The sequence below is a fragment of the Ceratotherium simum genome, chromosome 34 (assembly GCF_057802395.1).
Source record: "Ceratotherium simum simum isolate JZ-2026a chromosome 34, ASM5780239v1, whole genome shotgun sequence".
NCBI lineage: Eukaryota > Metazoa > Chordata > Mammalia > Perissodactyla > Rhinocerotidae > Ceratotherium > Ceratotherium simum.
Window position 1 is genome coordinate 23115217 of NC_141933.1, and position 23233 is coordinate 23138449.

The 23233-nt window shown below is 54.1% G+C and overlaps 1 long non-coding RNA gene across 1 annotated transcript; it reads right to left on the reverse strand.

The window, feature by feature from the left end:
- Positions 1-635: 635 nt before the first annotated feature.
- On the reverse strand, positions 636-11482 carry LOC147912653 (uncharacterized). The gene is made up of 3 exons (XR_015549793.1): positions 11362-11482; positions 10433-10499; positions 636-1800 (listed from the first exon to the last, which is right to left on the reverse strand). It is a non-coding gene; the product is annotated as an uncharacterized LOC147912653 (long non-coding RNA).
- Between the last annotated feature and the right edge of the window lie 11751 nt (positions 11483-23233).

Consider the following 23233-nt stretch of genomic DNA (forward strand, 5'->3'; position numbering starts at 1 on the left):
GTTTTTCACCATTGAGGATGATATTAGCTGTGGGTTTCTCATATATGGTCTTTATTATGTTGAGGTACTTTCCTTCTATACCCATTTTATTCAGAGTTTTTATCATAAATGGATGCTGTATCTTGTCAAATGCTTTCTCTGCATCTATTGAGATGATCATGCGATTTTTGTTCTTCATTTTATTAATGTGGTGTATTACGTTGATTGATTTGTGAATGTTAAACCATCCCTGCATACCTGGAATAAATCCCACTTGATCATGGTGTATAATCTTTTTAACGTATTGTTGTATGCGATTTGCTAGTATTTTGTTGAGGATTTTCGCATCCATGTTCATCAGTGATATTGGCCTGTAATTTTCTTTTTTTGTGTTGTCCCTGTCTGGTTTTGGTATCAGGGTAATGTCAGCTTCGTAGAATGAGTTAGGGAGCTTCCCCCCCTCCTCAATTTTTTGGAAGAGTTTGAGAAGGTATTAAGTCTTCTTTGAATGTTTGGTAGAATTCACCAGGGAAGCCGTCTGGTCCTGGACTTTTATTTTTGGGGAGGTTTGTGATTACTGTTTCGATCTCCTTACTGGTGATTGGTCTATTCAAATTCTCTACTTCTTCTTGATCCAGTTTTGGAAGGTTGTATGATTCTAAGAATTTATCCATTTCTTCCAGATTGTCGAATTGGTTGGCATATAGCTTTTCATAGTATTCTCTGATAATCTTTTGCATTTCTGAGGTGTCTGTTGTAACCTCTCCTCTTTCATTTCTGATTTTACTTATTTGTGCCTTCTCTGTTTTTTTCTTGGTGAGTCTAGCTAAAGGTTTGTCTATTTTGTTGATCTTTTCAAAGAACCAGCTCTTGGTTTTATTAATTTTTTCTATTGCTTTTTTGGTCTCTATTTCATTTATTTCTGCTCTGATTTTTATTATTTCCCTTCTTCTACTGATTTTGGGCTTTGTTTGTTCTTCTTTTTCCAGTTCCTTTAGGTGCATTGTTAGATTGTTTATTTGAGATTTTTCTTGTTTGTTGAGATAGGCCTGTATCGCTATATACTTCCCTCTTAGAACCGCTTTTGCTGTATCCCATAAGTTCTGGCATGTCGTATTTTCATTTTCATTTGTCTCCAGGTATTTTTTGATTTCTTCTTTGATTTCTTTGTTAACCCAGTTGTTGTTCAGAAATAATTGTCTGTTGTTTAAGCCGCCCAGTCTACGGTATTCTGCTATGGCAGCCCGAGTTAAGACAAGACATATCCACGTGCAAGTGAACTTCCACTTGGGGCCACTCTTCTTGGGGATGCAGATCTGCCCGGACCTGGGGCCAGGTCCCCAGAGCATCGGGTGTAACCATCACCACTATCTATATCGAAACCTTTTTCATCATCCCGAACAAAAACTCCAGACCCATTAAATAATAACTCCCTCTTCCCACTTCTCCCCAGCCCCCGGTAACATCTATTCTACTTTCTGTCTCTGTGAGTTTGCCTCATATTTTAGGTACCTCTTATAAGTAGAATCATACAATATTTGTCCTTCTGTATCTGGCTTATTTCATTTAGTGTACTGTTTCCAAGGTCCATCTGTGTTGTAGCATATGTCTAGATTTCATTCCTTTTTTAAGACTGAATAGTATTCCATTGCGTGTACATACCACCTTTGCTCATCCATCCATCTGTTGATGGACACTGGGTTGTTTCCACCTTCTGGCTACTGTGAATGAAGCTGCTCTGAACAAGTGTGTCAGCAGCTGTAGTCTTAACACTAGGCCATGTTGGTTTTTTGTTTTTGGAATCAGTGAAAAATATTTTATCTACAAAACAGATAAAAGGGGAGCATTATGTTTGAATGGAGATTTATTCCTCCCACAATTTCCCCACACCCTTGGCAGCTCCATAAATCTGAGACTCCTTCCCGAACACCCTGGGAAACTTGAGCCTGACCTGACCCCCAATGTCCCGTTCCTGGTGAAGGTGCACCATCTCCTCTCCCACCCCCACGACAGCAAATAGATACGGCATCCAGCCGTCTGCTCAAGCTCTGAATCTTCATCTTCTGTTTTCCATCACCTCTTACATCCATTCTGTCAGCAGCTCCCGGCAGCTCAGCCTTCCAGAATATAGCCTGCTTCTGTCCAGGGCTCCCCCTCCCTAGCCCGGGCCATCATCCCCTCCGGCTGGAACTGAAGTGGCCCTGCTTCTGCCCACTGCCCGTCTACAACCCACTTTCCTCTCACTGCTAGACGGCTCTTGAAAATAAAAGCCAGATCACGCCATGCCTCTGTTCACAGCTCTCTACTGGCTTCCCGTTCCATGTAGAATCGTGTCCAGAATCCCTCCTCTGACTTCCAAGGCTCTGCGTCTACGCAGCCCGGCCACTGCTATCCCGCCAACCCCATCTGGTGCCTCTTCCCCGTCTCTCACTCCATTCCAGCCACCCTGCCCTTCCCTGCTTGCTCCTTCCTCGGGGCCTTTGCAACTTGACCGCTTTTATGCTCAAAACACCGTTCCCCTGGATCTTTGAGTGGCTGGCCCTTCTCACCTCCAAGGAATCCACTCCAGTGTCACCTCCTCCGAGAGGCCTGACTGCCAGATGGAAGCAGCTGCCCTGTGCCCCCAGGCCTGGACGTCTCCGTCCCATAACCACCCTCGTCGCCTTGGGGTCACTTATCGCTGCCTGAAAGTGTCTACTGTCTGTCTGTATTTCCGTGTTCATTGTCTCCTTTCTCCCTCCCTCCTCCCAGTGATCAGGGGCCTATGCTGTTTGTCATCCACCCGTCCTCCACCTCTCCGTTCCTAGAACCGGGCCTGACACAAGGGCTCTCAGTTGTTCTTTAACAAGCGAACATTGAAACACGCAGAGATGTGTGACCGGGGTGGAGCTGAAGTCTCCATGTTTTACCGTGGTTCACAGTGGGATCCAGGCTCTGCCAACAGTTTCTTGTGGCCTAGGGCCTCACAGGAACCACAAAATCCTGGACCATCTCCTGGCGGGCCATCGCAGAAATGGCCCTTTCTCATCCCCAACATCAGGTGCCGGGGGGAGGGTGTCTTACACAGAGCAGGAACAGCACAGACAGGCGTGGACCCCTTCACCACGGCGCCCACCGCACGCACAGGCCCCCACAGGGGAATTCGGTCTACCTGGGGAACGAGCAGTTCCAGGAGACCTCGTGGCCAGGAGACCCGCGGTCTCTTCTGGTCCAGGGAGGGGGCGATGTTTCAGGGACAGCGCCCCCGCGTCCTGTGGTGGCGCCCGTCATGGGCCTGGACGGCTCCTCTCCTCTGCCTGACAGCGCCGCCTCTCCCGCTGGGCCGGCCTCCGGGCTTGCTGGCTGGGCGGCCGGGGCGTCTGCCAGCCCCACGCCCAACCGGGCTCCCTCCGGCAGGCTCTGGAGGAGCTCGCGGAGCACGTGGCGTCGGGGGCTCCTCTCCGGCATCGCCCCTCTTCCTCCTCCTGCCAAACAAAAGCTTCCCGCTCAGGCAGGGCCCAGAGCCCACTTCTGATTGTGGAACGAGCAACGGACAAGCCCGTTCTAGCAGGGGGAGAAGCGGCATTGCCGGGGCCTCAGCCTGATTTGCTCGCTTTTTCCCCAGCTTGGAGCGGGTACAGAAGGCCGTGGAAACGTCCACCGTCTGGAAGAGTCGGAGGAGTCTGCGTCTGGGCTGCGGTGGGGCCATTTTCTCTGCCCCACTCTCCGCTGGCCGTGTTCCCTTGCCACTGGGCTCCTCCCTCACTCTCTCCTCTCTGGCCTCCTGAACGATGGTCACTTACCTGTGCTGACATTTACTCTTCCTCCAACACCCAGTGTATTATATCTGGACTCTTCCAGAAACTAATTGTTCCCTTTTCCTCGTGTGTCGTTTGTTCAGTCAGCAAGCATGAAGTCATCATTGCCGTCATCACCATGCTCATCACATCGCCACGATTACCATCGGCCACTTGTATCTTCATCCCGTGGTTACCATTGACATTTATCATCATGGTTACTGTCTGTCCGGCTCCGTGCTAAGCACTTGACACGTCCCATCTACTCCTTGCGGAGTTGTTTCTCTTCTCTTCATTTCACAGGGGAGGGAACTGAACTCAGAGAGGTTGAGTAATTTGTCCAGGGTCACACAGCCAGTGAGTGGTGACCTGGGATGCTAACCCGATGCCTAAGGTCTGCTCGGCCCCCAGGCCATATGGCTTCCCATGGCAGAGGGCTTAGGACGTGAATTATGAAGCCAGACGGCCAGAGCTGTCCAAACCCTGGTCCAGCCCTGCCACTTCTCGGCTTTGTGCCTTTCTTCATTATTTGACCTCTCTGTGCCTCACTTTGCTCATCTGTGACATGGGGATAACAACACTACCTACCCCCAGGGATGCTCTGAGGATCAGAGGAGTTGATAAGTGACTGGGGCTTTGTAAACGCCCTGTGACAGCAGCAGAAGGTGCAACGGGACACAGCCCCTGCCCTCACGAGCTTCTAGTCGAAGGGGAAGATCGTCACATCTTGGGAAGATCTAAGCCACAACGGGGAAAAGGACAGGGCACACAGGTGTGCATGGCAGGGACACCCACCTGCCATGGGGGCTTCCACTCATGGCAATGCCTACGCCAGGAGAGTTGTTTTTTAAAAACAGTAAACTTTTTATTTGGGAATAATTTTAGATGTATAGAAAAGTTGCGAAGGTAGTATAGAAAGTTCCCATATCCTCTGCCCAAACCTTCTCCTATGTTAATGTCTTATATAACCACGCTGCATTTGTCACAACTAAGAAATTTAACGTTGCTACAATCCTATTAACTAACTACAGTTTCTGTTGGGATTTCAACAGTTTTCCCAATATAGCACCCAATCCAGGACACCTGGATTCTGTGGCACTTAGCTAGCTTAGTTTCGAAGGATGAATAGGAGCTCGCCAGGGCACAGCTCCAGGCATTGGGGCTTCTGGGCAAATGGAAGTGCCACTTGGAGTTTTTAACACATGTCTGAAGACCACGCTATGTCCCCAGGAATAAGACGAAGGAAATGGGACCACAAAAGACGTCCATCATGTTAGTTGTTCCCAGGCACTCCCTCCAACCAGGACCCCGGGGAAAGGTTATAGGAAGAGCTGTCGTGGAATCAGGCCAAGGCTGCCTCCACAGGCCTGTCCCCTACAGAGACAGCCTGAGTGAGGGGTGTTCTAAGCAGGCTGCAGCAGAACACAGCACAGCTTCCCAGACTGGGCTCCAGCCGCTGTGGGAATGAGGTGGAAACGGGCCTGACCGCCCGGAGGAGGCTCCTGGGGTCGATTCCCTGGTCTTGGGAGGCGTCAGCGGGATTCAGGAGGGAGCTGGCGGGCTCTGCAGAGGGCAGCAGCCAGGCAGGGCCTCCCAGTCTCAGGGAGCCCTCTTGTGAGGCACAAACTCCCGCTCTTCTCTTTGGCCCACTTGTTCTCTCTTGGCTGTTCCTCACCCTGGGAGTGCTAAGCCACGAGGGCGGGTTTGGGGCAAAGCCTAACGGGGGCGGCTCCGTCATATCGGGCCCCACGTCCACGGGGATGTGTGTCCACTCGGGCTTCCGGGGCCTCCTCTGCGGTCTTGGGGCCAGAGCACAGCTACAGTAGTGCACTACTGGCCTCCTCTCCCCTGGCCGGGGGACCAGGGATCTGTTCATTTGTCCTTCCGTGCGACACAGATATAGTCAACGGCAGCCCAGAGCCAGGCTCTGTGCTGGGCCCTGGGGTACAGCGGGGAGCTTCTCAGGGGCCCCGTTCTCTCAGTATAAGAATCACAATTTCAACAAGAATCACAAAGAGTATAAACCTGTAATAGCCCTGGGGAGACTTCTACTGCTTCCAGAACAAACCACCACAAACAAAACAACGAAAATCTATTCTCTTACAGATCTAGAGGTCAGAAGTCCAAAATCAGTTTCACTGGGCTAAAGTCAAGGTGTGGGGAGGGCTGGTTCCTTCTGGGGAGGAGTCTGTTTCTTTGCCTTTCCAGCCCCAGAAGCTGCCTGCATCCCGAGCTCGCGGCCCCTCCCTCCATCCTCAACGCCAGCAGTGTAGCCTCTCTCTCCTCTCTGACCTCTGCTTCTGTCCGTGCATCTTTCTCTCCTGTAAGGACTCTTGTTATTATGATAGGCCCACTCAGATAAGCCAGGATCAGCTCCCCATCACAAGATCCTTAACTTAATCATATCTGCAAATTCCCCTTTGCCACAGAAGGTGACATATTCACAGCTTCCGGGAATTAGGCCATGAGTATCTTCGGGGAGACATCATTCAGCCCACCACAAGCTCCTCTTTCGCCAAGTGGTTGAGCACCCAGGCTCTGACATCCACAGACCTGGGTTTGAATCTACGCCCTACCATTTCTGACTGTGTGACCGTGCGTCACTGAATCTCTCTGTGCCTCAGTTTCCCCGTCTCTGAAATGAGGCTGAGTGCAGCTATCTCAAGGGCTGTTGTGAGAATAAATAAGCTACCATACAAGTTCCAGCTGGAGAACCTAGTTAGAAAGAACAGAAGTGGCCTTTGTACAGAAAGCACAAAAGTAGCAGCTCAGAATGTCATCAGGAGGGCTGGAAATCTGGGGTCAGAAGATTCCAGAGCAAGGCAGAACAGGCAGCCAGAACCGCAGCCCAAATCATGCTATGGAACCTGCCCAATGAGGCTCTCCATTACCATCCCCAGCCCTGTGCACCCAGTGCCACCTGAGGACACCTGCAGCTATGGGGCCAGACCCCCCATGGCTCCTGAGCTGAATGAAGTGCCGAGCAGGGCCCTCGGATTGGCTGGCTCTGGTCACATGCCCACTTCCTGGTTGCACAAGCCCCTGGGAGAGCAAGGATCTGGCTTTCTCAGCTTCCCCGTGGAAGGCTGGCTCTCCTCCCTCTCCTGACTCATAAGATGGGGAACTCTCCAAACACAGAAAGGGGTCCAGCCCCTACATCAAGCACTCACTCAATGCCACTCATGATAATTATTAATCCAGGCTGTCTACTGATGGTCATGGTAAAATTGCACCCATTCTCCAGAATTGGAGGGGGAGGCAGAGCTACTGGTCCCTGTCGAAACTTGCCTGGACATGGCCGGATGTCGCAGGCGCTCTCACCTAGATGCCAGCCAAACACTGAGAATGTCGGCCATTCCTGGTGGCCTCCAGTCAACAAGACCCTGTTGGGCCACAGAGCCCACATAACTGGCTAACTTCATCAGCTTTTGTTGGCTGGAGAAGAAGAGGGGCCAGGAGAGCGAGAACGAGCGTGCACAAGGCCAAGGCGTCCGAAAGATGTTTTTAATGTGCATCAGATTATGCAGCCAAGCCGGGGGCCTCTGCCCGGCTTCCCGGCACGTTCCTGCCTGAAGACAGCTTGATGATTTGAAGGGAGCCGCGGTCAGATTGTATACCTGTCAACTGCCTCTGGGCGCTGGCTGGGGCACGGGCTCTAATGAGGCCTGACACCTCAGGAATCCAGCAGGATGCGAAACAGCCGCAGAGGTCAGGAGGGGAGGTGGGAGGGGAGGCAGGCAGGCCTGCTCTGGCCACTCGGGCCTGCCTGGAATGCACCAGAACAGAATGAGGGGAGCCCAGTAGACCTGCTTGAGTTCTGCCCTGGCCACTTGCTGGTAGAATAACGAGAAAATTACATCACCTCTCTGAACCTCAGTCTCCTCATCTATAAAGTGGGTTTTAATTCTCCCTCAAAGGTTTATTGGGAGGATTCAAGATAGCATATACAAAATGCCTAGCACACGGTAACACCTGATAAATGGTAATGATAAATCTTATCAACACTCTCAACATCCTCATCAACCAGGTTACTCTTGTTGGCTTCAACTGCGTGTTGAGTTGCTTAGAAGTCCACCACCAAAGCATTTATCCACATTTATCCACCGTTATCTTTTCCCAGCTTTCTTGAGATATAATTGACATACAATGTTGTGTAAGTTTAAGGTGTACAGGTGCTAATTTGATACACTTATATATTGCAAAATGATGACCAATGTAGCATTAGCTAACTCCTCCATCATGCCACATAATTTCCATTTCTTTTTTGTGGTGAGAACATTCAGGACTGACTCTCTTAGCAATTTTCAAATATATGATACAGTATTATTAACTGTATATCCACCATTATTCATTGGTTTACCTCCATGAGAGCCTGCTGGGAGGGAGGTTTTAGGGAGGAGTTTGGCCAACTTCCCCATCTTACTGTGGAGGAGATCAAGGCTCAGAGGGGGCAGGGGACTTAGCTGGTGACAGAGGAATTTTGACAGCAAGGAGGGGAGACAGAACAGGAAGGACCCTGGCTGCCCGGGGCAGAGGGGTGGACTCGCTCCTGTTCTTGGAGCCACTCCCTGACAAACCCCAGGCATGTTAGATAAACGCAAAGAAGAGGAAAAGCCAGTGTTCTGGGGCCATCAACTATCATTCTGGAAAACATGCACTGAGCATCGTCAGAGCCCCCAGGCAGGGCACAGAGATGTAGGGGCAAGGTCCAAGAGGCCCAGCCCCTGCGGCCTGGCAGAGACAAGGAACACTGCAACAACTTGTCCTAGGCACATGCTGAGAACAGCATATTTCAGGCCGGGAGTAGGAGAGATTCATCCTTTTTAGGGGATTAACGTTTTCACAAGAACTGGTGGTGAAGCCAGGTTTCAAGAAATTCACAAGATGAGCTTCAGGGGAATCACGTTTGGTTAAAGGATAAAGAGAAACTTCAGGAAGGAGATGGGATTCACCCGATGTCAGGAAGGAAGAATAGGATTTCCAGAGACAGAAGAGGGCAGCTGGGCAACCCTGGCAGTGGGCACAGCCTGAGCAAAGGCAGAGAGGTGGCAATGCACAGGGTGTGCTTAGAAAAGAGAGGCTCAATTGACTGGAGATTAAGGAACAAGAAGGCAGAGTCGTAGGAGACAGGGCTAGAAAGGTGGTTGGGATCAGGTGGTGGGGAGCACGAAATGCCTTGTCAAGGAAATTGTACTTAATTCCAAGGCAAGAGGGAGCCATTGAAGGTTGCAGAGCAGGGGTGTGGCATGCCTGGGGCTGAGGGGTGGGAGAGGAATGGGGGCAGGAGAAGCAGAGCAGATGGGCAAGGGAGTGTAGGCTCTCATCGCCACCAAGATTCCCCAGCCAGCTGATGCTACAAATAATGGATGTTTAATAGCCCAAATCTCAGCAAGCCCGTTTTACTTTATTCAAGGTGCCAACTCTTGTACCTTTCTGATAAGCCTGGCTTTCCCAAGAGAATTCTGCCTTGAATGCTGGTTGGTAAGGGGCGGGGAGCCACCTCCTCGGTCAGCTCAAGCTGAGTACTGAGGTGTGATGAAAACGTTTCTCTCGTTTGGTACGTTGCCTGAATGACACCCAAACTGGTTTTTGTTCCTCAAGGGCTTTTCTAGATCACAGCAAATAAAGCAGAATGAGAGTGTTTGGGAGGTGCCTAGAATTTGCCAGGCAAGTTTACATACCTTTGTTTCATTTAATTCACATTACATCTGTGATCTCATTTAATCCCACCACGACCTCATTGGGGCGATGTTATTACTTCCATTTCACAGATGAAGAAACTGAGGCTTAGAGGGATTAAGTCACTTGCTCGAGGTCTCTCAGCTAGAAAGTGGCAGGTCCAGGGCTCAAACTCAAATCTGGGCGTCTCTAAACTCTGATTCTACCCCCACCCGTGTCATGTTCCCTCTGGAGAACCGAGCCCTCCTTGCAACACAACACGAAGGATTCCCAACAGCCTCCTTGAGGGTAAGGAACTACACAGCCCAGGTAATCCCGTCCCTCCTCACTAGGGGAGGCCACGTTAGCCGTGGCCTCCAGACACCAGTGCAGTCCTGGTCAGGTCTGCTGGCCCACGTCTTAGACCTCACATCACCCAACGTTCCTGAGGACGGCGGCCCTACCTGCTGAGAGATCTCTGACCTCAGTTCCCCAGAACCCAGACTCTCAAGGGGAAGGAGCTCTGCCCCAGGACACATCCTCCATCAGTGGTGTCTCCCACACTCCAGCTGCGTCTGGTTTGCCCCTACTCAGTTCCAGGTTGGGCGGCCATGACGCTGGTGCTACACTCTGCTCAGACGTTCTCTGGAGTGTTCTCAGCACTTCACTTCCCTGGGCAGAAACGTCCTCTGCAGCTGCTCCAGGAGCGTCCCGTGACCACTCCCAGCTGGGCAGCAGAAGCATACCTTCAGGGCCAGGCATAGCCTGGCAGGCCCCCTCCCCTCAGACGCCCTTTCCTCCTGGGGCGGGGCCTTCTCTCTCCCCCAGACAAGCGTTCCCTCAGCGGCTGCAGCTGAACTTAAAAGCAGCCAATTTCCTTCTGTGCTGGGGTCTCGCTGTTGAGTTCCTTTGTGCCTACTTGCTCCTTGCAAATTCCTACATGCCACCCTGCTCCCACCAAGGCCCTCCCAGCCAGGAGGCGATCACCATCCTCTCTGGCACTGGTCCTGCCAACTTACCATCAACACCTCCCAGGACAGCCGAGCTCCAGCTCTGTGGGAGCTGCATTAATCAGGTCTCTCGTGACTGCAAGTGACAGAAAGCCAAGTGAATGCACTGAAAGCAAAATAGAATAGAATGGAATGGAACAGACGAGAATAGAGTAGAATGGAATGGGATGGGATGAGATGGGATGGGATGGGATGGGATGGGATGGGATGGGATGGGATGGGACGGGACGGACGGGATGGGACAGGACGGGATGGGACGGGATGGGATGGAACGGGATGGGACGGGATGGGACGGGACGGGACGGGATGGGATAGAATGGAATGGGATGGGATAGAATGGAATGGGATGGAACGGGATGGGATGGGATGGGACGGGATGGGATGGGATGGGATGGGACGGATGGGACGGGATGGAATGGGATGGGACGGATGGGACGGGACGGGATGGGCTGGGACGGGACGGGATGGGACGGGACGGGATGGGATGGGACGGGATGGGATGGGACGGGATGGGATAGAATGGAATGGGATGGAACGGGATGGGATGGGATGGGCTGGGCTGGGATGGGATGGGACGGGACGGGATGGGATGGGCTGGGATGGGACAGGATGGGACGGGACGGATGGGACGGGACAGGATGGGACGGGACAGGATGGAATGGGATGGGACGGGATGGGACGGGATGGGATGGGATGGGACGGGATGGGATGGGATGGGACGGGATGGGATAGAATGGAATGGGATGGAACGGGATGGGACGGGACGGGCTGGGCTGGGCTGGGCTGGGACGGGACGGGACGGGACGGGACGGGATGGGATGGGGTAGGATGGAATGGGATGGGATGGGATGGGATGGGATGGAATGGAAAATTGGCTAATACAACTGGGAACTGGGGGGATGGGGACAAGACTGAATCCAGAGTTCAAAAATGCTCACAATTGATTTTCTCGCCCTCCTTCCCCCAGCTCTCTCTGCATGTCTCCTTCTTGCCTCCTGCGGGTGGGCGCCTCTACAAGACAAAGAAAAGGTCTAGGGTTCCCAAATCTACAGCTTCCCGGTCTGTCAAGTCCAGTGGAATGAAGCCAGCCTCCCGCTCCTGGTGCCCTTCCGGAGAAGAACTCTGATGGACCCTGTCTATGTGGGGGTGGGTGGGGGGAGGTCACATGTCCACTCCAGACCCAATCGCTGGGGCCAGGAGGCTGGCGGGATGATTGGTCCAGCCTGGGTCTGCCTGTGTCCCCCTCTGAGCCCCCGGGGGCAGGGAGGAGAATGGAGATGGGAGGGAACATTGCGCCCAACGGAAAGAACAGTTTCCACGCACCAGGGGAGGGGCTGAGGGCACCAGGGCAGCCTTGAGTTAGCCCAGAGAGTTTGAACAAGAGAGGGGCTGCCCCACTCTCTGGGGCCATCCCAGGAGCTGGAGGGAGAGACAGGAGAAGGGGCCCAGTGGAGGTGATGCAGCAATGGTCTCCACAGCAAGGGAGGGGCTGGAGGCCCCCCTGCCAGGAGCTTCTCAGCTTCCCCAGCCAGGAGGTGCCATGGGCAGAAATCAAACAGAGAAGATGAGAGAGAGGCATGTGAGGAATGCAGAGGCTGGGCGGCTCTGTATGGAGGGCAGGGGCTCCATGCTGCTTACTGGCTCAGCCCCTTGTCTGCCCCCCACCTCCTCCGGGGGTCTGGGCAGAGCCCTGGCTGGTCAGCAGGTGGAGGTCCCATCCTGCCTGCACCACGAACTGACTCAATGACCTGGGCCATCACCAGCCTCAGTTTCCCTGCCAGTGAAATGAGGAAGTTGGAATGGAGGCTGCCTCAACCTCCCTCCTCTTCCCACAGGTCACCCCCGGCTCCTCCCCATCACCCCAGGAGTGAGCACACCCAGAAGGCCCTCAGAACCCAGGAACGTGCCCCAGGCCTCAGCCTTCCCTCAGCTGTCCCGAGGAAGCTGGGGGAGCGCTTGGCAGGGTAGGCGAAGGTCCCCTCTCCTCCCCCTCTCCTCCCGAGCCGTTTCTGCTTCCCCCTTTCTTTCCTCTTTTGGCTGCAAAGCACATACAGATGTGGGGCTGTCGGCCGCAATCAGGGGGCTCAGGTGAGGAATGGGGCCTGGCAGCCCTTGGCTTGTACTCGTTTGCCTGAGCGCAATTTCCCCGTAATTACACTTCCTAACTTTTCAGCATCTGTGAAAGATCATCTTCTGACACAGCAGAGTCAGCCTCGCGCCGGCCAGGAGGCAAGGCCCTTCGCCCGAAATCATTCTCAACAGGCAGAGAAAACACATTCGTCCTCTGCTTTCCGGCATGTACAATGTCCCCAAGAGACAAGCCCAGGGGCCCTACCGGTGGCTCCGACCAGCCCGGAGTCTCAGTGTCTGCCGCCCCGCCACCCCGTCACACACTCGCTGACTCTCCCCGCCCGCCACCAGCCTCGATCCTCAGCTGCTCCCTTGTCACCCATCGTGGTGTTGTTGACACCGTCACCCACCCACAAGGTCACCCACTTGAATTCCCTCTGGCTGGCTTTGTCAGTCACTCATGGTGACGTTTATAGGGTCACCCATGCTGTCACCCCTCTCGCCTCACACACAGCCACTGTAGTTCCGCCTCCTGGGACCATGACCCACCCATGTTCTCCACGAGTCCCCTCGTCACCCCAGCCACCCCGTCACCCACAGTGGCACGCGCTCACAGACGCTATTTTAACTGATCTTTCCTGTCACCCCCGAGCGGCGCTGAGTCAGCCTCAACCCTCCCACACTCGCCCCGGGCCACGTCCAGCCCCACTGCCCCGCAGCCGGCAGGCCCGTCTCCTCCTCCACTCCGAGCCCCCCCGGGTCAGCAGACATTTTGTTCAGGGCGACACCAGGCTGGAGGCCGCATGCCCCCTCTCCCGGATGTCAGATGAAGACTTGCTGTGATGAGGAGGGGGGCCAGGAGGAGAGGCAGAGAGCTGAGGGCCTCAGAAACTCTGGGGAGGAAGGAGCCATGAGGGACCTTGCACACACATGAGCAATGTGGCCAGGCGGTGGACGTGCAGCTGCTCGCAGACAGGCACGGAGGCAGGGGCTGCAGAGGACCGAGTGGGGAGGGGCTCCCCTGGACTCTAGTCTCCCCAACCTGGGGCCTGCTGGCTGGTGGCGGGGACCCAACCCCGCTTCCTTAGGGTAAATAGACTGTGCGCCAGGGAAGACACTCCACTCTGCTGGAAACCAGCGCCCCTGGGCGGGTGGCGCCCCATCCTCACACAGGGCCTCTCTGCTCTTGCAGTTCTGTGGGAAACAGTGCTGCTTCCAAGACCAAGGATCTGGAAGGAGCCTGGGTGTGGGGTGTGGTTTCAGGTGAGCTTTTCCTTTTGTCCAGAGAGGCAGGTACGAATCATATGTACCCCATTCTGAGCCCATGCAGGCATTGCTAATCAATTACAGCACAGAGAGGTTAAGTAATTTAGCAAAGGTCACACAGCTGATAAACGAGAGGAGCCAACGTTTGAATTTGGGCAGCTTGGCTTCAGCCCTTGATCTTAACCACTATGCTATCCTGTCCCGTACAAGCACTGGCCCTTGGCCTCAGAGGTGGGCATATGCAGCCTGTATAGCTCCGCAGCAGAATAAGAGATAAAAACAAATACCCTGAGAGGAGGCAGCAGAAAGCAGGGGCTGAGTGTGGGGTTTGGTGCAGATGTGAATCCACAGTCAGGCTCTGCCACTTACTGGCTGTGGCATTGGGACATAACCTCTTAGAGCCCCTGTTTCCTCCATTGTAAAATGGGGACACCTGGTTCTAAATGAATAAATGGCACAGTATTTTCTAAAAAGCAAAGTCCTAGCAGCAGTATTCACAGTAACCACAAGGTGGAAGCAACCCAAGTGTCCATGGATGGATGAATGGATAAACACACTGTGGTACGTCCATACAAAGGAATATTACTCACTCTTTAAAAGGAAGGACGTTGTGACACGTGCTAGAACATGGATGAACCTGGAGGACATCATGCTGAGTGAAAGAAGCCAGTCGCAGAAGGACGAATACTGTACTACTCCACTCGCGTGATGCCCCGGGAGCAGTCAAGTGCACAGAGACAGCAGGTGGAATGGAGGCTGCCAGGGGCTGGGGCCGGGGAAACGAGGAGCCGTTGCTTAATGGGTGCAGAGTTCGAGATTTGCAAGACGGAAGAGTTCTGGAGATCTGTCTCACAACACTGTGAGTATACTTAACACCACTGAACCGTATCCTTAAAAGTGGTATAAAATGGTAAATTTACGTTATATGTATTTTACTGCAATTTTAAAAAAAAAACAACAAGACCTGGGTTGGCTCAATAAAGTGTGAGTTAGTCACCCAACCCTGTGGGTGTTGAAGAGAGGGGGTGGTGGCCCCTGCCGGGGAGGGCTGGAGAAGGCACCTGGAAGGAGCTGGCCTCTGAGATGAGGTTTGATGAGGCCGCCTGGGCTGGGCAAACTCAGAGGCAGGGACGAGCCCATCCCCAACTGCCCGAGAAACAGGCTCTCAGCTGCGTTCCCTGTTCCCACCCAGCCTACCTCCTGACCCCCACTCGGCTCAGAGAAGAGGATGCACTGTTGGGGCATCTTGGTGGGGGTGTGGAAGGACCAGGCTGGAGGGGGCAGTGGGCAGAGCAGCCCAGCAGGAGGCCAGGGCAGAGGGCGGGGAGGATGGGCTCCTGGGCAGCACTGAGACTTCAGTGAGGCCCTGTGCTGGCGTTCCGGGCCCTCCTCAGCCTGGAGAGCCTGCCCAGGGCAGGTACCAATCCCACCACTGGGCGGAGAGTATTCTGGGAGCACTTACCGTGGGTCAAGCCAGGCAGAATATGGGGAGCGGGTTGGAGGCCAGAGACAGAAGACCAACTCCAGCCTCCAGCATGACAAGTGACACAGTGGACTCGGGGAATCCTGGAAACCCCCGTGGGCTCTGTGCCCAGCACGGAGCGGCTCAGCACGCAGAGTCGGAGAATCAGCAGCAGCCTCGCTCATTGCGGGACTCCATCCTGGAGGATCCCGTCAGTCTGATTAAATCTCACCTTCCTCAGGGGCCAAGATGAGACCTGCACTCTCCCGCTCATTTAGCAAATTTCCCGGGGGGCCTCTCTGTGCCCCATCACAGGGAGGGGTCCCTGGCTTGCCTCTCCTGCCCAGCTACTCCTCTCACCAGGGCTTGTCCTGGCTGCAAATCCTGGCTCTGCCACCTACTAGTCCTGTGGCCTCTTTGTGCCGCAGCTTCCTCCTCTGTAAAATGGGGATTTCACAGCACGTGACTTGTGGGATTGGAAAGCACTGACAACCGTGCCCGGCACATAGCAAGCACTCCATCAATCCGAGCTGTTTCTGTTTTTGTCCTTATTCCATCCTCTTCTGCACTCCTTTCCCTCTTCTTGTCCACACTGTTCATCGGACTCCGAGTGAAAATACATTGGTTTACCTTTTTCCATGCATAAAGGATGCCCGTTCAGAGCAGGGAGCCGAGCTGGATGTTGTTCATTCAGTGGGGTCACTGCCAGGTTGAATAAGCATCCCTTAGATGGGCACCACGTTTGAGCTCTCAAACCATCTTTGCATTCATGATCATGTCTCTCTCTCACATCCTCCTTGGGAGAGAAGATGCTGCTGTTCCTAAGGTGGCAGAAACTTTAGTGACTTGCTTATAGCAGAGCCGGGGCCGGAACCCAGGTCTCCTGACCCCAGGCTGCACATTTTCCCATCCACGTGCAATGACAGCTATGGGATCTCGGCCATGGGACAGATGAAGGGGCCCACTGCCCTGCCCTCTCTGTCCTGCGCTGTGCTCTCTGGGTGTGGGAGCAGCGAGGTGGGGTAGAAGGGAGCAGATGGGCGGGGCTTTCCTGAGTGAGTGGGTGAGCAGGTGGCATCAGAAGGGCGTCCATTCACTGTCCTCCTGGGGCGTCAGGCCGGCTGTGACCCATAGCTTGAGCAAAGGCACCCAGTTGGCCCAGGGGCTTTGGTGACAGGCCCTCCCGGCTACAGGCAACGAGCTGTCCACTGGGAGGGCAGGGGAGAGGTCTGTATCGGACTCCAGGAGGACCTCCTGGCACCAGTGGCTGTGAAGCCCAGGGTTGCCATGACATCCCCTCCTTCTTGATGCTGGACATCCTCCAGGCTCACCGTGGTGCTTCCTGGGAACACAGACATCTCCACACCACCGCAGGCGTCCTGCATCGGGACAACTGGGGCTAGGTGCCTGTATGTGTAACACGTTTCCCACTCGGGAGCTGCCTGCTGAGAGGAGCTCCAGTTCCTTGTTGGGGCGGGCGGGGCCGCTCCATCAACTGGCCAAAAAATAACCATCACCGTTTTAGGAGTCGGCATCATAACCCAGGACGTGCCGCATCCTGTCACATACCACCTGGGTAACCTGGGGCAAGTCCCCCCTCCTCTCTGGGCCTCAGTGTCCCCATCTGTAAAATGGGCAGTTTGGAGTGAAGACTCTCCAAGGCCCCTTCCTGCTGGGACATTCTCATGGACTAACACCCCACCACTTGCCAAGGAGATGGAGGGACCCCAATTCAGAAGCAGCATGCAACGCAAGTCCCCAGCTCCTGCAGAGTATGTATTCCAGTTGTGGGGGCAGGAAAAACAGAAAAGGGGTGACAAATTTCAGACAGTGAAAAGCACCAGGAATGAATAAAACAGAGTCATGTGATCGAGAGCTAGGAACGCCCCTGGTATTTGGGGGGCCCAGCACAGGCACAAATGGAGGTCCCAGCCCATGTCCCCTTCTCTCCTGCCCTGTCCCCGCCCCGCATCCTGAGGGGCCTCACAGTGCAATGTGTGGACACATAAGCGCTCTGTCCATCCCTCTCCTGCCCACATCATACCCACCACACAGCTGCCCTTGGGCCACCCCATGGGCCTGGGGGTGCACACAAATAGCACAGTTGGCCCTTGAGGACAGACCAAGGGAAGAGACCCCCATGCTTGGAAGCAGGCTCAGAACATTTGCACAGGGAATTCCAGAGTTCTCTGCCAGGAGGCTGTGGCTGTGTTTTCCAGGTGCGCACATCACCTGGGCCCATGGACTCCGCACCCAGGGGTAGGGGTGCAGCCAGAGGCGGGCAGCCCCGGGCCCACTCAGTCAGGTCCTGGGACTGGCCCTCTAGAAAGCCCCAGGGTCAGGTGCTGATTCGCTTTTGGTGACAAGGGCAGGCCTCCCAGAGGACGGGGCCTTTGAGCTGAGACCTGAGTCAGAAGCAGGGCCCCGACAGCTCTGGAAACAGGCGCTCCGGGTGGGGGGAGCAGCCCGTGCAGCACTCCAGGCCCGCAGCCCACGCCTGCAGCCCCACCCTGGGACAGGCCCCCAGAGGCACCTGGAAGCAATCTTGCCAGCCCGCTCCCTGAAAGTGAGAGCCACTCGCTTTCATGGTCTCCAAATCACCTTTCTCTCTCCCTTCCTTCCAGGGAGGGAGGCTGCCGGAGCCTGGGAGGGGAAGGAGGGAGGAAAATGAGCCTACAGCAGCTGGGCTTCGGTTCTCTGGCATCGGACGTGCAGCCCTAGAGGCCTGTGGGATCAGCCCTGCCCCCACCGCCCAGCTTTCTTTATTCCTGAGCACAGCATCTCTCCAGAGTGAGGACAGCGTTCTGCTCCTCTCACTAGATGCCCTGCCTGACCTTTGACCGGTCACTTTCCCCCTCTGAGCCTCTGTCCTTCAGCTCCTGAAGAGGAGAAATTCAAAAGATCCGACTTCTAACGATGTTGGAAGTTTCCATCCTGTCCCTGTCTCCTCCGAGGACCATTTCACAGATTTCTTTGGCAAACACCCAAATACTAAATTATAACTCAAGTGGCCCCACATTCTCTAACCTTTTAAAACATGTCTTCAAATTCTTCGACATTCCTCCCATCAAGAGGTGGGGACCGAGGGCCCTCCCCTTGAGTCTGGGCGAGCCTTAGAGACTGGAGACCACTAGACTGCGGAGGAAGTGACGCTACCTGACTTCTGAGTGCAGGTCAGAAAAGGCGATGCCGTCTCTGCCGGGTTCACCAGCGCTCTCGTGCTGAAACCCTACATCCGTGTCAGGCGTCCTACCACAGCGAGGGGGCCATGCGGTGAGGAAGTGCAAAGTTGCTCACATGCAAAGACCACACAGAGAGGCCAGAAATTCCTGGAAGAAACAGAGACACCTGGCTCACTCCCGCCCAGCTTCTCCAGCCCCTCGCCACTCCAGCTGCGGCCACCATCTGTCTGTGACTGTGACAGGCCCCAAGCTGAACCGCCCTGCAGAGCCCTTCCTGGATTCCTGACCACAGAAACTGAAAGACGCTGACCCAACTGTAGCTATTTCTAGCCAGTTTCCAGGAGGTTTGGTATGCAGCCACAGGTAACGGGAGCAGCCATGGGCCCCTCCACTGCCTGGGCTGGACATTCTCTGCTCGCCCCTCTGGGTCCCTCTCCACCCTTGTTCTCCGTGTCTGGCCCCACGAGGCCGACTGCCCCATTCCCTCCATCTGCTGCATCATCAGGCTCCCCTGGGCCTGGGCTTCTGATTGGGCTTGGCCAACAGGGGGCACTGTGAGGAGAGTGGGAGGAAGAAGGAGAGGGGGCTTGGCGCATTTATTCCCCGGCTCCTTCCCTGCCACGTCACCACGGTCACAGAGCCCTGCCACCAAGGGCCATAACTCCTGTTGGGCTGCCCTTGCTGGACAGCTTGCTTTCTAGGTCCCAGTAACTGCCCCCTCCCCTATTCTTCCAGGCCTGGGGGGAACGCCCTCCTCCTCCCCTGCCCCCTATGCCTCTCCATCCCTTTTTCCATCCCCTCAACGCTGACCACATCTTTGTAAATAGCAGTTTGTTAAACTCCCCTCTGAACCTGCTCGAGTGTGTCCCCTGTTTCCCGCCAGGGCCGCTAGTGACGCCTGACACCAGCCACATAATAGCTCTGCTTAAGTCACATTCCCCACCCCCCTGCTCTACTCTGTCCTGTTTGGAACAACACATCCACGTCTGCACATTCATTTACTCAACAAACATCCCTTTACCACCTGCTGGGCGTCTGGGCTTGTTCTAGAGGTCCGGATACAGCAGTAAACAGGACAGACACAGTCTGATCCTCACGGAGCCACGTGCCAGTGGGGGCGGGGGAGGTGGTGCAGGTGACTCAGATGGTAAACAAGGAAATAGATGCAGGAGAGAATTTCGGATAGTGACGAGTCTATGAAGAAGATGAAGCAGGGCCACGGGATGGACGCCTGGCACTGGAGACTGTATCTGGGGTGCAATCCATATGGAATATCTTCCGGTGTTGGAAGAGATGCCCTCGAAAACCGTGTGGCACCATTTTTGGCACACAACTGCCTTTCACAATCACGTGCAGATCGTCAGTTGAAAGAACAAAACAAGAAGTAAAGCTCACTGTTGTTTAAGTTGGTGAACTTCCCGAAAGATCTTCATGGGTTGAATCCACGCTGGAGTAACAAGGCCTATAGCTGGACTGAGCTCCAACACGGCTGAAACCAAAATGGCGCAGTCATCTTGAACGCATCTCTAGAATCCACATCTGGCCCCTCCCCGTATTCCCCGCACAGTCAGCTCGGACTTGGGTTCTGCTTGCCTTGGGAAGAGGGTGGAGAAGGCCAGCAAGGGGCTCTGGGGACGCGGCCCAAAGTCTGTCGGCAGAGACCAGAGGCGCCAGGCGAGGCCTCTGAGGCCACATCTCCCTTCTCTCCTCAGAAGCAGAGGGGCAGTTCCCATGACACTCACCCTGGCCCGCACCCCAGCTGGGCACACACAATGCAGCTGATTGTTTGAGACCCAGCGAGGCCACGGGCCTTGCTTGCCCTGAGATGGACTGGAATGAGCCAAAGAACGGCGGCCACTTTCCCCAGCACGGGGTAACTCTTCCCAGCATCCCTGGCCGCGGTTCCTCCACCAACTGACAGCTTTCTCAGTCCCATCAGAAGCTCTCCAGTGCTCCCTCCACCTGGAATCTCACCTGTTTCTTTCTGGTACTTCAAGTCCTAGAACATTATTGTCAAGAAAGACGCCAGCCCAGTCACCACCCTCATTTCACAGAGGAGGAAGATGAGCCCAGGGAGGGAGTTGGGTTGCCCAGGCTCACAGAGTTGGTGTGAGAACCTCAAATAGAACACAGGCCTCCTGGGCTTCTGTAATCCTCTTTCCATTAGCCGGTTTCGTGAGGCCAGCCCACGCCCACTTCCAGGACGTCCGCCCCGACCCCGGGCTCCTTCGCTCTCTCCCCAGTCTCGTGGCTGAGAGCCCTGGCTGTGCTCTGCTCAGGTTGGCAATTGAGTGGGTCCGTCTTATTTTCCAGTTGTTCAGCCTGCCCAGTGAGAGTCTGACCTCCTGGAGAGCTGGGGCCCTTTTTCCTTCTCTCGTCTCCATCAAAATTCCCAGCAGAGGCCCAGTTACACACCACCTCTTCAGTAAGCACCTCTGGCTTGGTGACTTTGCTGATGGGCAGTATCTTTGGTTCCCCCCCACTGAACTCCCTCCCTCAACCTAAGAGGAAGTAGATAGTTCTCAACAGAGGGTCTGAAGCAAACACAGGAAATCTGGGATGTTCCAGACCCTGTCCAGGTCATCTCTGGAGTCCCAGCATTTTGAGTGAGTGGGTCGGTGGGTGTCACAATGTCCCACGTGGTCAGAGGGGCTGCTCCAGGGGTCCCCGCTCTTGAAGAAGAAGCATCTTTGTGGGGAGCCCTTGGAGGTTGGCTCCAGGGCTGGATTGGGTACAGCTCAAGGCCCCGGGGGAACCCAGTGTCCACGGTTACAGGATGCGTGTCAGCCATACGGGACCCTCCTCTTCTCGCCCAGAGCGTGGCTCTAACCCCCCTCCTCTCTCTCCTAGATGCTGCCTCTGGCCAGAGGGAAATGTGGGGGGACGAGAGTCTAGGGTTCTAGTCCATTAGCTCTCTGAGCCCCCATTTTTCACAGGGCATTCCCCCTGTGATTTTCAGGGTTCCCTCATTTTCCAGCTTCTTTCTTCGGCGTCTTTCTGGCTGTGTTTGCAAAGGGTCCACAGCGATGTCAGTCCAGCTTGGCCCGGAAGAGCCCCCTCCTTGGTCTTGACTCCTCTGCCCACTCCCCCGGGGGACCGTTGCCCAGCTGGCCACTGGCCGCTGCCCGGGGCTGGGGAGACAAAGGCCCCCTCTTCGGATCAGGCCGTGACCCGTGCTCCCTGGAACTTTTACGCATCTCAGCCATTCCTGCCTTTATCAGATTAGTTTTAATTAGAGAAATGAAAATCACATGGGACAGAGGGCGAGGAAGCCCTGCAATTAGGAGCTCCTTCTAACAAAAGGATGGGGGCAGGACAGCCATCAGGAAAGGAAAAGCATCCAGATGTGTATGTGTGGGCACGCAAGTGCCTTCCACAGAGAAAAGTCCAGGCAGCCACCGGAAAAGCACAAAGTGCTGTCATTAGCTTGGAAGGAACCTTGGAATCTTCTATCGAGAAGGGCTGGAGCATTTTGTGAGTCACAGAACAGACCCTTTGGGAATCTGCTGAAGGCTCTAGAGCCGTGCTCGCCAATAGAAATGTCATGTGCTACACTGTAATTTAAAATTTTTAAGTAGCCATACTAAAAAAATTTTAAAGAAACTAATTTATTTTAGTAATAATTTTAATTTTAATAACATTTATTTAACCAAATATGTCCAAAATATTATCATTTCAATACCTAATCAGAAAAAAATTCTTAGTGAGATAGTTTACATTCTTTTTTCACACTAAGTCTTCAAGGTCTGCCGTGTATTTTACACTTAGAACGTATCTAATTTGGACTTGCTACATCTCAAGTGCTCGGTAGCCACATGTGGTCACTGGCAGCCACATTTAGGGTGACCAGCAGTCCCAGTTTACCCGGGACTGTCCTGGTCTCAGCACTGACAGTCCCGTGTCCCAGAAACCCCTGGATCCTGGCCAGCCTGGATGGGGTTGCCCTAGACGGGACAGCACAGCTGTAGGTCTCCCCGGAACAATGCACAGATGGCAGCTGACCTACAGTTTAAAGAGGTTTGGTGCCCTCTCATGATTCTTAGGAGGGGAACCCCCGAACCCATTTTACAGATAAAGAAAGGGTAATCCAGAAGGGGGCCACACAGTGACTTTGCAATTAAAGCTGTAACTAGGACCTGGGCATCCTGATTCCAGGATGCTCTGTGCTAGCCCGCGGGAGGCGCCTGGAGAGAGCACGGCTCACGCCTGTGGGTTCCCAAGTGGGGCGGCACTGGCCGGGGTGGGGCTGTGCCCGCAGCTCTGTGTCCTCTAGGATAAAGAGGTGTTCTCTCGCCACATCAAAGGGCCGTGAGCTGTCTGTCCCACACAAGACAGCAGAGGCAAAACCAGGGACAATGTTTCCCAAGCAGGCATATACACCCCTCCTGGCAGGTGAGATGGTTTAGTGCTTAGTGATTTTGATCCCATAGTGAGAAAGTTTGGTTCTTGTCAGAATTCTCTTTCTAACCTTGTGATTAGGCAAGGAGAAAGTCTCCGTACGGGGTTAGGGTGTCTGAGACCAACGCTTGGCCGTCCCTCTTTAAATGGAGACAGATCCAGCCTCAGGCTAGGGAAAAGCATCCACATGTACTTAGAGTTTTTTTTATTTTTTATTTTTAGATAATTATAGATTCACAGGAAGTTGCAAAGAGCGTTGAAAGAGGTCTCCTATATCCTTCACCCAGTTTTCCCCAATGATTACATCTTACGTGACTACAGTACTACGTCAAAACCAGGAAATAGACGTTGGTCCATGTGTGTGTGTAGTTTCATGTCATTTGATCAAGTGTAGATTCTTATAACTACCACTGCAATCCAGATCTGCCTAGG